General features: G+C 49.4%; 1 long non-coding RNA gene across 2 annotated transcripts; it reads left to right on the top strand.

Moving 5' to 3' along the window:
* The first annotated feature begins 2,834 nt into the window (after positions 1–2,834).
* On the top strand, positions 2,835–12,090 carry LOC128813343 (uncharacterized). Of its 2 annotated transcripts, XR_008438999.1 has the most exons (4): positions 2,835–2,918; positions 4,524–4,646; positions 11,472–11,557; positions 11,661–12,090. It is a non-coding gene; the product is annotated as an uncharacterized LOC128813343 (long non-coding RNA). The 2 variants fall into 2 exon arrangements; XR_008439000.1 differs by lacking the exons at positions 2,835–2,918; positions 4,524–4,646 and adding an exon at positions 10,502–10,573.

Below are 12,090 nucleotides of genomic sequence, written 5' to 3'. Positions count from 1 at the left end.
AGTAAAATAAAAAACAAACTTTAAATAATTATTAAAAAAAAAAAAGAGAATTTACTACCCGGGAGCCTGAAACTTTCTACTGCTGCACCGGACATATAGTTTTTCTTCTTTTTTATATATACCTATACAACCCCTAACTAGTGCTCCACCTGGCACATTACAATACCCACTACCCACATCACCCCCACCATGTAGACACCGCCACCTTGCTCCCCATCACGTGACCCTATGGGCGCCACCATCTTGCTCCCTGTCACATGACCACACAGGTGCTGCCATTTTACTCCCCATCATGTGACCACAGGGGTGCCACCATCTTGTAGGGTTAGGGGTTAGGGTTTGGGTTTAGGGTTTAGGGTTAGGCCCTCAGTGGCCGGCTGCGTCCCAAAATCCGAACGATCGAGGATGTGTCGCAGACCTAAGCTGCCCCCACCTCAAACCTGTGCTGCCCTGACAGTCCCAAGGGAACCCTACAAACTGACATTAAGAACCTGGGCTGACCACTTTTCTTTCCAAAGGAAAAAAGCTGATCTTTGTCTCCAGGGGCCTGTGGCCCACAGTGGCCGGACACCTCCAAAAATTCCGAACAATCGAAGATGTGTCGCAGACCCAAGCTGCCCCCAGCTCAAACCTGTGCTGCCCTGACAGTCCCAAGGGAACCCTACAAACTGACATCAGGAACCTGGGCTGGCCACTTTTCTTTCCCAAGGAAAAAGGCTGATCTTTGCCTCCAGGGGTCTGTGGCCCTGACATGCCCTTTTCCCTGGGAAAGAAAAGTGGCCAGCCCTGGTTCCTGATGTCAGTTTGCAGGTGGTGTTTGGCTTTGCCCTGTCCACTAAAATTGTATTTTGCTGCAGCTTTGGTATGGGATATGTGGACTGCCCCCTCCAAATGTCCCTCTTCCCTCTGCCCTGTTCTGCTCCGTCCCCGTCTCCACCCCTCACCCCTACTTGTCCTTCCAGCCCACCCCTTCCCCAGTCTCTCTCCACCCTTCACCCCTCCCCATCCCGCCCCTGCCCCATCCCTCACTCCTCCCACCGCCCAGGTGTGACTCCCTGCAGCAGGACATGGGAGCCCGGACTCGTGGGGATAGTGCGGCCCTCGCAGCAGGACAACACCCAAAGAAAACAGGCAGGGACGGCGTCTGTGGGCCGCGCGGTGTCACAAAGGCACCTGGGGCTGAGGGGAGGGGGCTGGAGGGTGACACAGAAGATGGGGGCAGCTGAGAGGCAGAAGGGGTCTTTAGGAGTTAAAAAGGGGGGCTCCAGGGTGGCACAGAGACGCTGAGAGGCTGCGGTGGGAACCTGAGGGTGACACAAGGAGGCTGAGAGGCAGGGGGTGCCTGAGGGACAAAGTGGGGGGGTGCCTGAGGGTGACAGGTGAACCAGCCCTCACAGCACCCTTAAGCCCACCCTTAAAACCACCCCTACAAGGGTGGAAAGTGCACGGTGGAGGTTAGGGGGCCACAGGACAGTGTCGGGGGGCTTGGGGTGACACACAGACATTGCGGGCTGAGGGGCAAAAAGGGGGGGACTTGACAGGTGGAGAGCTGACCCTGAGGGTTAGGGGTACAAAGGACAGGGCACGGGGTACCAGGAAGGGTTAGGGTACAGCAGCAGCCCTCACCCCAACCCTAAGCTCACCCTAAACACACCCCTAGAACACCAGTTTTCCTCAACAGCAGCTGCAGGCAGCAACCCTACTGCTGGGACAGCCCCAGAACCCTCCCAGCAGCTGCAGGCAGTGACCCTAATGAAAAGGTAGGGATGATGTTTGCTGGCTAGAGAGTGACTGGTAGAGGTTGGGGACTGAGCACTTTTTTAGGGGTTTTTTAGGGCTTTAAAAAGATATTTTAGGGTTTTTTTCACAGGAGCTTTTTAGGAATTTTCTGTGACTATTTAGGATGCTTTTAGGGCTTTTTTAGGGCTTTTAAAAGATTTTTTTTAGGGTATTTTCATGGCTTTCTTACTACTAATTAGAATTTTTATGGGGTTTTTTTGGGGTGTTCTTGGGGCTTTTTTTAGGTCTATTGAGGGTATGTGGAGGACTCTTAGGACTAGGGTATTTTTAGGTCTTTTGAGGGAACTTTTAGGTTTTTTTAGGGTCTTATCAGGGCATTTTAAGTATTTTGGGGTATTTTTAGAGCTCTTTTAGGAATATTGAGGGATTTCTTAAAGGTTTTTTAGGGATATTTAGGTGTGTTTTAGGGTTTTTTTAAAAGTAGGGTATTTTTCTTGTATTTTAAGGGTATTCTGAGGCTATTGTTATGTTTTTGTGGGGCTTTTAGAACATTTTGAAGATGAGGGGTTTTTAGGGAAATTTTATGTTTTTTCATGGCACAGCACATAGAGGCTGAGGGGCACTGTGGGGGCTTGAGGGTGACAGAGGCTGGGAGCTGAGGGAGGCACGGGGAAAGGGGACAGTGGGTGACAGAGAGATGCTGAGGGGGGCAGGGGCAGCTGGAGCATGACACAGAGAAGCTGGGGGCTGAGGGGCAAAGGAGAGGGATTAAGGGTGACGCACAGGAGCTGAGGGGCAGCTGAGAGGGGGCTTGAGGGGCAAAGGGGGGGCTCGAGGGTGACACACAGAGCCTGAGGGCTGGGGGGCAGAGGGAGAGGTTGAGGGGTAAAGGGCGAGGGCTTGAGGGCTGGACAGTGCAGTGGAGATCAGGGCTACAGGGTACAGCTTAGGAGGCAAGTTAGGGTACAGGAGCACCACCTCTCCCCCCAGCCCTAACCTCAGCCTAAGCAGCCCCCCTAACAAGAGCCTTTTCCCTTTTCAGCCCTGCCAGCAGCAGCACCACACAGCAACCCTAACAGCGAGAGCACACCGGAACGCTCCCGCTAGGACAAGGCAGTGACCCTCACACCAGGACAACGACAGAACCCTCAGAGGACAACAGGACCCCCTGGAGAAAGGTAGGAATGACATCTGTGGGCTAGAGAGCACCAGGAAGGCTTTGGAGGCTGAGCAGGTTTCCTTGAGTGTTTTTGCAGGACTATTAGGAATATTTAGGGGATTTTGGAAGGCTTCTTAGGACTTGTCTGGTGTCTTTTAGGGCATTGTTACACCTTCCTAAGGGCTGTTTTAGAATTCCTTAGTGCATTTTAAGGGTCAGGATGAGGGTCAGACAGGCTGAACCACTGCAAATGCAGAGTACTACTGGAATCTAGTGCAATGCTTTGGAAAGGTGCCAGTGGAGGGCACATCCTGGCTTGTTGGGATTTTTTGGAGGTGTCCGGCCACTCAGGGCCACAGGCCCCTGGAGGCAAAGATCAGCCTTTTTCCTTGGGAAAGAAAAGTGGCCAGCCCAGGTTCCTGATGTCAGTTTGTAGGGTTCCCTTGGGACTGTCAGGGCAGCACAGGTTTGAGGTGGGGGCAGCTTGGGTCTGCGACACATCTTCGATCGTTTGGATTTTTGGAGGTGTCCGGCCACTTCAGGGCCACAGGCCCCTGGAGACAAAGACTGGTCCTTTTCCCGGGGAAAGAAAAGTGGCCAGCCCAGGTTCCTGATGTCAGTTTGTAGGGTTCCCTTGGGACTGTCAGGGCAGCACAGGTTTTAGGTGGGGGCAGCTTGGGTCTGTGACACATCTTCGATCCTTTGGATTTTTGGAGGTGTCTGGCCAGTCAAGGCCACAGGCCCCTGGAGGCAAAGATCAGCCTTTTTCCTTCGAAAAGAAAAGTGGCCAGCCCAGGTTCCTGATGTCAGTTTGTAGGGTTCCCTTGGGACTGTCAGGGCAGCACAGGTTTGAGGTGGGGGCAGCTTGGGTCTGCGACACATCTTCGATCGTTTGGATTTTTGGAGGTGTCCGGCCACTCAGGGCCACAGGCCCCTGGAGGCAAAGATCAGCCTTTTTCCTTGGGAAAGAAAAGTGTCTAGCCCAGGTTCCTGATGTCAGTTTGTAGGGTTCCCTTGGGACTGTCAGGGCAGCACAGGTTTGAGCTGGGGGCAGCTTGGATCTGCGACACATCTTCGATCGTTTGGATTTTTGGAGGTGTCTGGCCAGTCAATGCCACAGGCCCCTGGAGGCAAAGACCTGTCCTTTTTCCCTGGGGAAGAAAAGTGGCCAGCCAGGGCAGTTAAGACTCGTTCTGTGCCTTCTTTGGTGGCCAGGAAAAAGGGGTGAAGACTCGGGGCTCTGGTGTCATTTGGGGCACCCCAAGGTCCCTAGGAGAGGGACGCACGCTGCGGCGGAGGAGCAGGTGGGTGGCGAATGAGGGGGGGTCCTGCCAGGTGCCGTCCCTCCGAGGGACCCAAAGCTGCCCCAAAATGCACAGGGAGGGGGGTGTGTAGAATACTACATCCTGTCAAGTGCTTCGTTTTTATAGGTATTGGTAAAAATAGGAATTTGTCTCTAAATTCATTTGGAAAGAAAGCCAGAGCAGCCCCAGGTGTGGACTGTGAGGATAAGGAGGGGCCGGCTCCTGCCGGTGGCTGTTTTAGGGGCTTTGCCTCAGCTGATTTTACAGGGAGCTGCTGGAGAAGAGGAGTTTATGGGCGGCTCCTGGGGCTGTCCTTGCAGGGACGGTGACAGCTTCGGACAGGGTCTGAGGGATCACCTGGATACGCACTTGGATACCTGGAGCATTGCTCAGAGGAGGTGCCGAGGAACAAACCTTTGTGCCGGGTAGCGGCAGCCAAACAGGTGAGCCCATGTGCATTTGTAGCGGGGACATTTCTCCTTTCCCTTTTAAATTTCATTTTGCCAATCGCTCCCTGGTGCTCCCAGAAAAAAAAAAAAAAAAAAAAAAAAAAAAAAAAAAAAAAAAAAAAGAAAAAAAAAAAAAAAAAAAAAGAAAAAAAAAAAAGTATTTTGAGTACAAAAGAAATTCAAATTGAGGGTAGCGACTTGTCTTCCATTATTGACCGTGTCTGAACTGGTGGGGGATCCCCTTTCACGTGTGGTTTTGAGGGTATTGATTGAAGGAAAACCTGCCTTTTCCAGGATGTTAGGGGTATCCCAGGGGTGTCAGGGAATCCCTGTGTTCTATTTTAAATGGAAGGGGGGAAATATTGTTGTCGTATGATGGGTTTGATTTGAGGGTAACCCCCCCCCACACCATTTTCATCACCCTAAGGTTTAAATTTGGGTGGGCAGTCCTGTTGTCCCTACTTTTAAAGGATTTGGATGGAGGTAAAAATCCCCCTTTCCCCATCATTTCTGTCGCCAGCCGGGGGTCTATGTACAAATCACGAACGGGACGGGACTGCTGAGGAAGGCGTCTCCAGCTGTTTTATTTTTTTGCATCACTCTCATGACATGGTTATGACAATGGGAAGGTGCCAGCAGCTCACATCCCCGCCAGCAGACCAAGAACTTAATGTTAGAATTTACTTTAAAGTTTTTTGACCAGTCACACGAAGCAAAAGCATATTGACACCCGTTCTATCCCACCACTGCAAGCACACGTACCTTTGGTTAAAACAACGCTCGCTTTTTTCCAATGCAATGCCTGCTCGTAGGCCTTAAAACACAATGCACAGGGCTCCATTCTTAAGCTTAGAACTTCCTAACATCTCGCTAGATACACTTTTCTGTGGCTTAGGGAGTTATTCCAGACAAGCGATAATACACAGCCCATTGTTCTATTTGTAGTTAACCTCTACTTCTTATATAATTTTTCTGCTGACAAGTCTTATGCTTAGCTCGAATCGCAGTTCTGCTGTTTCTGAGGCCTGCCTTTTGCAGCTTTCCCAAAACCCTCTGGTTTGAAAGATTCCCACAACTTGAGGGATTTCATTTGAGGACAAGCCCTTCTCTTCTGCTCTTATAGGGGATGAAACTGAAGGGGAGAACACATTTATTTGCCCTCGTTGAAGCGAGGCGAGCACCTGAGTGTGGCGTCAGTTCCGGGGGTTGAGTTGAAGGAGGCTGCAGCTCTCGCAGCGTTTGAAGGGTTGGAATCGGGCTGTGCCGCTGCATTGGAGGGCGCTTCTTCTGCCCCTGGCCCGGCAGCCAAGGCTGTGGCGCGGGAGCTGCTGGCGTTGCCTGGGGAGCTGCCGAGGTGGAAGGGGACTTGGGCGCGGCCGGGCTGGCGCGGGACTGCCGGAGCCGCGCCGGAGCGAGGCGTGCGGAGCCGCGGGGAGCTTTGCCGGGCCGGCGGGCGGGAGAGGCGGCGCGGGCGCTGCGCCGGTGCCGGCCGGTGCCGGCCGCTCCGTCCGCTCCGGGCGCGGGGCTCGGGCGCCGCCGGGGCCCCCTGGACCCGGTGCCGGCCCCGCCGGGCAGGGGGAGCGGGCGGGAGGCTCCCGGCGCGGCGCCGCCTCTGCCTGCCGCAGGAGCCGCTTTCCTGCCGGGAGCCGCGCTCCGCCCGGTGCCGGCAGCGCGGCTTTTCATTTTCCGAAGGTCCTTGGTGTAGCGGTTTGGAGGTGGTTCTTAGGAATTGGTTGTATCGTTTTATTTTGTTCGTGGTTGGTGTATGCTAAGGGACATGGTGTACTTCTTGAATGTTATGGTTCTTGGTTCAGGTGCTGATGGCAAGGATTTATTTGGGTTGAGTTTTGTTGTTGGATTTTATTTTTGTGGAATTTGTTGGATTTTTTTTTTTTGTTTTGATTTGTTTTGATTTTTTTGGTTGGATTTTTAAATAATATTTTTATATTATAAAAAGATAATTTAAAATTATATATTTTAAGGTTTACAATGTTTTTTATGGGTCGTGGCATGAAGTAGCGGTTAGGTTTTTAATTGGATTGTGGTGGCTTTTATTAGCGTGAGTATGTAGTGTTCGTTTTGGTGGGTTTGAGGCAGTGTCCTGTAGTTAATTAGTGAGGTTTTCGTAATATTGATGATTGCATTATTGTTTATTGTATTATAGAGGTTTTATTCATTTGGTATGTTTGATTGTCGTGTATGTTTTGTTGTTGCAGAGAATCTGGGAGATATTGTTTATGGTTACATTTATCTTTTGGCTTGGTGTTTATTTCCAGGTGGTATTTTAGTTTTGATGATGGTTTGAGGCATTATGGGTTTATTGAGTTAGGAATCATTTTTTTGTTGTTGTTAATTTAAGTTTTTATAATTTTTTGTAGTTTGATGTATTTGGTTGCTGGTTTTTATTCGTTTTATTTTTGGGAACATGGTTGTTTATATGGTGGATTTTTTGGGGTAGTTATTTTATTTGGGTGGTGATTTTTTTGTTTCTTAGTGGTTTAGATTTTTTTATATCGGTAATTGGTTTGGTGGTTTTTAAAGTTTATTTTATAGCGTATTGGGTTCTCTTTATGAGTTAGTGTTGAGGTAGAGTTTTGGATTTTTTTTTTTTTTTTTTTTTTTTTTTTTTAGTAACGTTCAGGGTCTGTTGTAGGGTTTGGAGTTTAGTAAGTTAGTTGGATTTTTTTTTTTCTTTTTAGTGGTTTTTGTGATTTGCTGTGTGGGATTCTATAGGGTTTTTTTTCATTTTTGTTTAATTTTTGTGATGTGATAAGAATTGTTAGTGAAAAGAGTGTAGTGTGGGTTTTTTTTGCTGGTAGTTGGTTGGCTGGTGGAGCCATTCTAATATTTTTGGACGGTATGGGTGGGAATTTGTTGCTGTTTGTATTGGCATTTTAGTTTTAGGTATTGGATCTTAAATGCAAAATTATAACTATAACTATAATGTAAGAAAACAAATCTAGAAATATAAAAATGGGAATATAAAACTTCCATTTTAAATATAAATAGAATACATATAAATAGAACATGTAAGATAAATAATATTATCTATCACCGTAAGATGTTCTAATGTTTGATATAGAGTATTTTATACTCTATAGAGTATTTTAGAGTATGTTTATATAAGTACATATGAATATAGATTATACATATAAATCAAATCCATAGAAAATATCAATATAGAAATGTATAATTAATATATGTAGATAGATATAAAATACAAAATCATAGAAATTGATACAATACATAATGGATATTATACTGTATATGTCTTATTATACCACATGACATGTCCTATATTTTATATATCTAAATATAGTACATCAATATACTGTAATATAATATGTAAGAAACTATAAATGTAAATATCAAAAGCATAAATAGAAAAATATTCAAATATAGTTTAAAATAAAGGGGTTTTTTAAATTTTCTATTTGGTAGTAGGCAGGGCTTTTATTATAAAAATTAAAAATATAAATAAAATAAATTAGAAAGGGCTTATTTGGTTTTTATTTGGTTAGAGGCAGGGTTTTTATTTTAAAAAAATATGAATATACATTTTATTTTGATAGACTTCTAAATATAAAAATATATAATCAATGTATAAAGATAGATAAAAAATATAAAGTGTAAATAAAAATAAGTAATAGGAAGAGATAGAATATAAATAACACCATACATCAATCTACATTTACAATGCAAATTTCAATATAAATGTTTTTTTTTTTAGGTTTTTACTTGGATAGAAGCAGGGATTTTATTTTTAAAAATATAAACCTTTTAGAAATATCAATCTAAATATAGAAATATGTAATCAATATATTAAGAGATGCATAAAAATATAAAATTAAAATAAACTTTAAGTAATATGAATGAATGTAAGAAATTATAAAATGATCATTATACATCATATACATTTTAAATCAAAATGTGAATATAAATATAAAAAATATAAAAATAATATAGATTGAAATATAGCTTAAAAGAAAAGATTTTTTATTTTGGTTATTATTGGGTTAGAGGCAGGTGGTTTTGTTTTTTTTTTTTTTTTTTGTCGGTGTTTTTTGGTTTCGTGCGGGCTGTTTAGGGGCATTTATTGCAGAGGATGTTTGGAAGGGGGTCGCGCCTGTTCTTCTTTGCGCGCCTTTCCCCCGCTGCAGCCCCAGGGCGGGCGGCAGTGCCGCCGCCTTGTGGCCAGAGTGCGTACTGCGGTCCTCGCCCGAGGTCCTCCCGCGGCCGCCATCTTGGGAGTGGGTTGTCGCGGACTCGCTTGACCTTCCCAATATGGCGGCAAAAAAAAGGCGGGAAAAACGAGGACCACGGTCTGTTTACTGCACTGCCTGCACGCCACCCTGACGCCGGCGCCGCCCCCGCGGGATTTTTTTTCGCTTTTTCCCGTGTCGTGGCCACGGACTGTGAGCTCAGCGGCTGCGCGGGCGGTCAGGTTGTGAGCGGGCGCCGACAGGCATCGGCAAAAACGCCTCTCCCTTCCGAGGTCCTCACGCGGCCGCCATCTTGAAAGTGTCGCGGCGGCCGGGACACTCTTGACCTTCTCAATATGGCGGATAGGAGAAAAAAAAAAAAAAAAAAAAAAAAAAAAAAAGCGCGGGAAAATCGTGGTCCGCGTGCTGCACTGCCCGCGCGCCACGCAGGCGCCGCCCCGCCGGGATTTCCCGCGGCCTTGCCAGTACTGCGGACACGGGCTGTTGCCACACTTGCGCCGCGGACGGGTGGGTTTCAGGCAGCATTTTTCTTTTAAATAAGAGATCGTTAATATTAATATCATAGAGCTAGAATTTGGTTACAGGCAGGGCTTTTTATTTAAATAACAGAACTATTTTTGCAATATAAATATAGAAATGCATCATATATATATCTAGATCTATAAAAAGATAAAATAGAAATAAATAGAAGTCATAGGAAGATATTTAATATAGAATCGAAATAACATCATGCATCAATATACATGATAAATGCGAATGTGAAAAGTATAAATATGAAAGATAGCTAGAGAGAGTTTAAAAGAAAAGGATTTTGGAGGGGTTGTATTGGGTTAGAGGCAGTGTGTTTTAGTTTGTGTGCGGGATGTTTTTTGGGCCATTTATTTTTCCAGGATTTTTCCAAGGGGATCGCCCCCGTTCTTTTCTGCCTCCCTTCCCTCCGGGCGAGCGGCAGCCCCCGGCTGTGGCCGCCGGCGGCGGTGCTGCCGCCTTGTGGACAGAGAGCGGTACTGCAGCCCCCCCCAGCCAGCGCCCTGCCCCTCGCCGCTGGGTGCCGGCTGAGGGGGGAAGGACGGCCGCCGAGCGTGGGAAGGGCGAGGCGCGGGGAGCGAGCGGCAAGCGGGGGCGGTGTCTGTAAATAGAGGGGAGGGGTGAAGGAGATTCGGGAGAGCAAAGGGACCCGATGACCGAGAAGAACGGCAGCGGCGAGGGCGGCCCGGCGGGGCCGCTTTCGGCGGGCGGCGGAGGCGCGGTCGCAGCGCTCACGGGCCGGGGGCGGCGGGCGGGGGGCGAGCGGCGTCGGAACAGGGCTGCACTCCCCCTTTCCCCGATCCCCGCGCGCGTCCCTCTCTAGACGCTGGAAGCGACCGCGTGCCGGAAAATGCCGCCGGGGCGGCGCGCGGGCGGGCGGAGCGGGGCCCCGGCTTCCCCGCCCCTCCTGCCGCCATCTTTGGAAGGTCAAGCGAGTCGTCGCCGTCCCGCCGCGTCCCCGTCTCGTCCCGCCGCGTTCCCCGCCGCCTCCCCGGCTGCTTCCCCCGCCGTCTCCACTCTGACACGATCCGCCCCCCGTCCCGGACCCCCTCCGCTGCAGGGAAATGCAGGAGAACGCGAAAGCATCGGGGCAGAGCAGCCGCTGGAGGTGCCCGAGCCGTCTCCCCCTTGCCCGCAGGGCCGGAGTTGCCCACCGCCGGGAGCTGACAGGTACGCTGACAGCACGGGCGGCTCCGGCACGCTTTGCCTCGCTGTGTTCCGGTGCCGTGCTGCTGCGGGAGGACGGGGCCAGCGCTCCAAAGGCCAGAGCAGAGCGCTGGCGAATGGGAGGCGAGGAAGGCTTGGGCTAAGGATGGATTGCAACCGGGCTGCCTGTAAGTGCGCAGAGAGACCTTTGTCGTCCACGCTGCCAAAAGGAGCACCTGGTACACCCTATAGGTGTGCCTTGTGTTGCACGTGTTTTCATTTCCTGTTTGTGTCATCCCAAAAAGCAGGGACGGAGCAAATGGGACTGGTTCCCACTGTTGCTGTGTGAAGGCTTTTTACAGGCTGCTGTATTGTTGTCATCTTTTTTCACCCCAAGCTTGGCTTCTCCCATCCTTTTTCCCGTGGCTGCTGCATTGGGTGTTCCCAGGAGGGCTGGGTTCCTCAGCAGGGGTCTTAGGAGTTGCTGTGGATTCTGATTTTTCTGAAGCTGTATGGAGGCGTGCTAGCGAATCATCTCTTTTCTCTCCTGAAAAGCTTTCCATCTATGTCCCACCCGTGCGTCTCTGTGTTTTAATCACGTAGGCGGACGCGTTGAGGTTTTTGCTTTCTAGGCCAAAAGCTGAGGGCAGATGAGTGTTTGCTTTGGTCTGTGTGAGGAGTGGCATTTGTGCTGGAGAGCTGCGGTTGGGAACAAAAGATGGACTAAAGGTGCTCTGGGGACGGGCACGGGAGGAAACGCTTGCAGAGAAAGGCAAGGCAGTGATGATTGCGGAGGAGAAATGAGAGGTGGTTGCTTCCGATCCGTGGGGACTTTCCTTGGAGAGATGGATCAGAGAGCGTACGGAAGCAGAGAGCATCTTCTGGCTGCTTCTGTTCTGTAAACTTCTCCCTGGCTTCACAGGTCCGTGCTGGAGAGCGGGAGAAGGGTCCCTGCTGGCTGCCGTGTCCTGGGTGGGCACAGAGCTCTGACCTTGGCCAGATGGGCTGGTGAGTATTGAATCAATCCCTGCCTCCTCGTGAACAAGTTGTTTGAAGGACTTGTCGGCAGGGACGGCTTTTAGCCGGCTGCAGTTCGGTTTCTTTCTCACAGGTTTCCGGGTGTTTTGATCCTGACGTCGCCAAAGCCTCAGATTTGCTGAACTGGGGCTCTTACCTGTGTGACCCGTGAAATGTCCCGGAAGCTGATCGATGTCTTTGTGCTCCCGCTGTGTTCATTTGGGCTGTGCTTCAGGCTTCTCTCCCGGGGCCCTTGCCGTTGCTGTATCTCTTGGATGCCGTGCAGAACGGAATCAGGCAGCCAAGCCTCAGGTTCACCTTCTCCCTCACCCTCTGCGCTGCTCGTGTGGCACAGCAGATCCTGAAGCCAGGTACTGGAACGTGCTGCGTGTGTCACTGCTGGGGTGAAAAACAGAGCCCTGGGGAGTGTCGATCCCCTCACCTGCTCTGTGCTCGTGCGCTCTTGCCTGAGCTTTTCCTCCTGGGCAAGAGAAGGGGAGGGTGGGCAGCAATGGGAACGCGCC

Source organism: Vidua macroura, chromosome 12, assembly GCF_024509145.1.
Source record: "Vidua macroura isolate BioBank_ID:100142 chromosome 12, ASM2450914v1, whole genome shotgun sequence".
Classification (NCBI taxonomy): domain Eukaryota; kingdom Metazoa; phylum Chordata; class Aves; order Passeriformes; family Viduidae; genus Vidua; species Vidua macroura.
The sequence above is the reverse complement of the archived record's forward strand: the minus strand, read 5'-3'. Positions and strand labels throughout refer to the sequence as shown.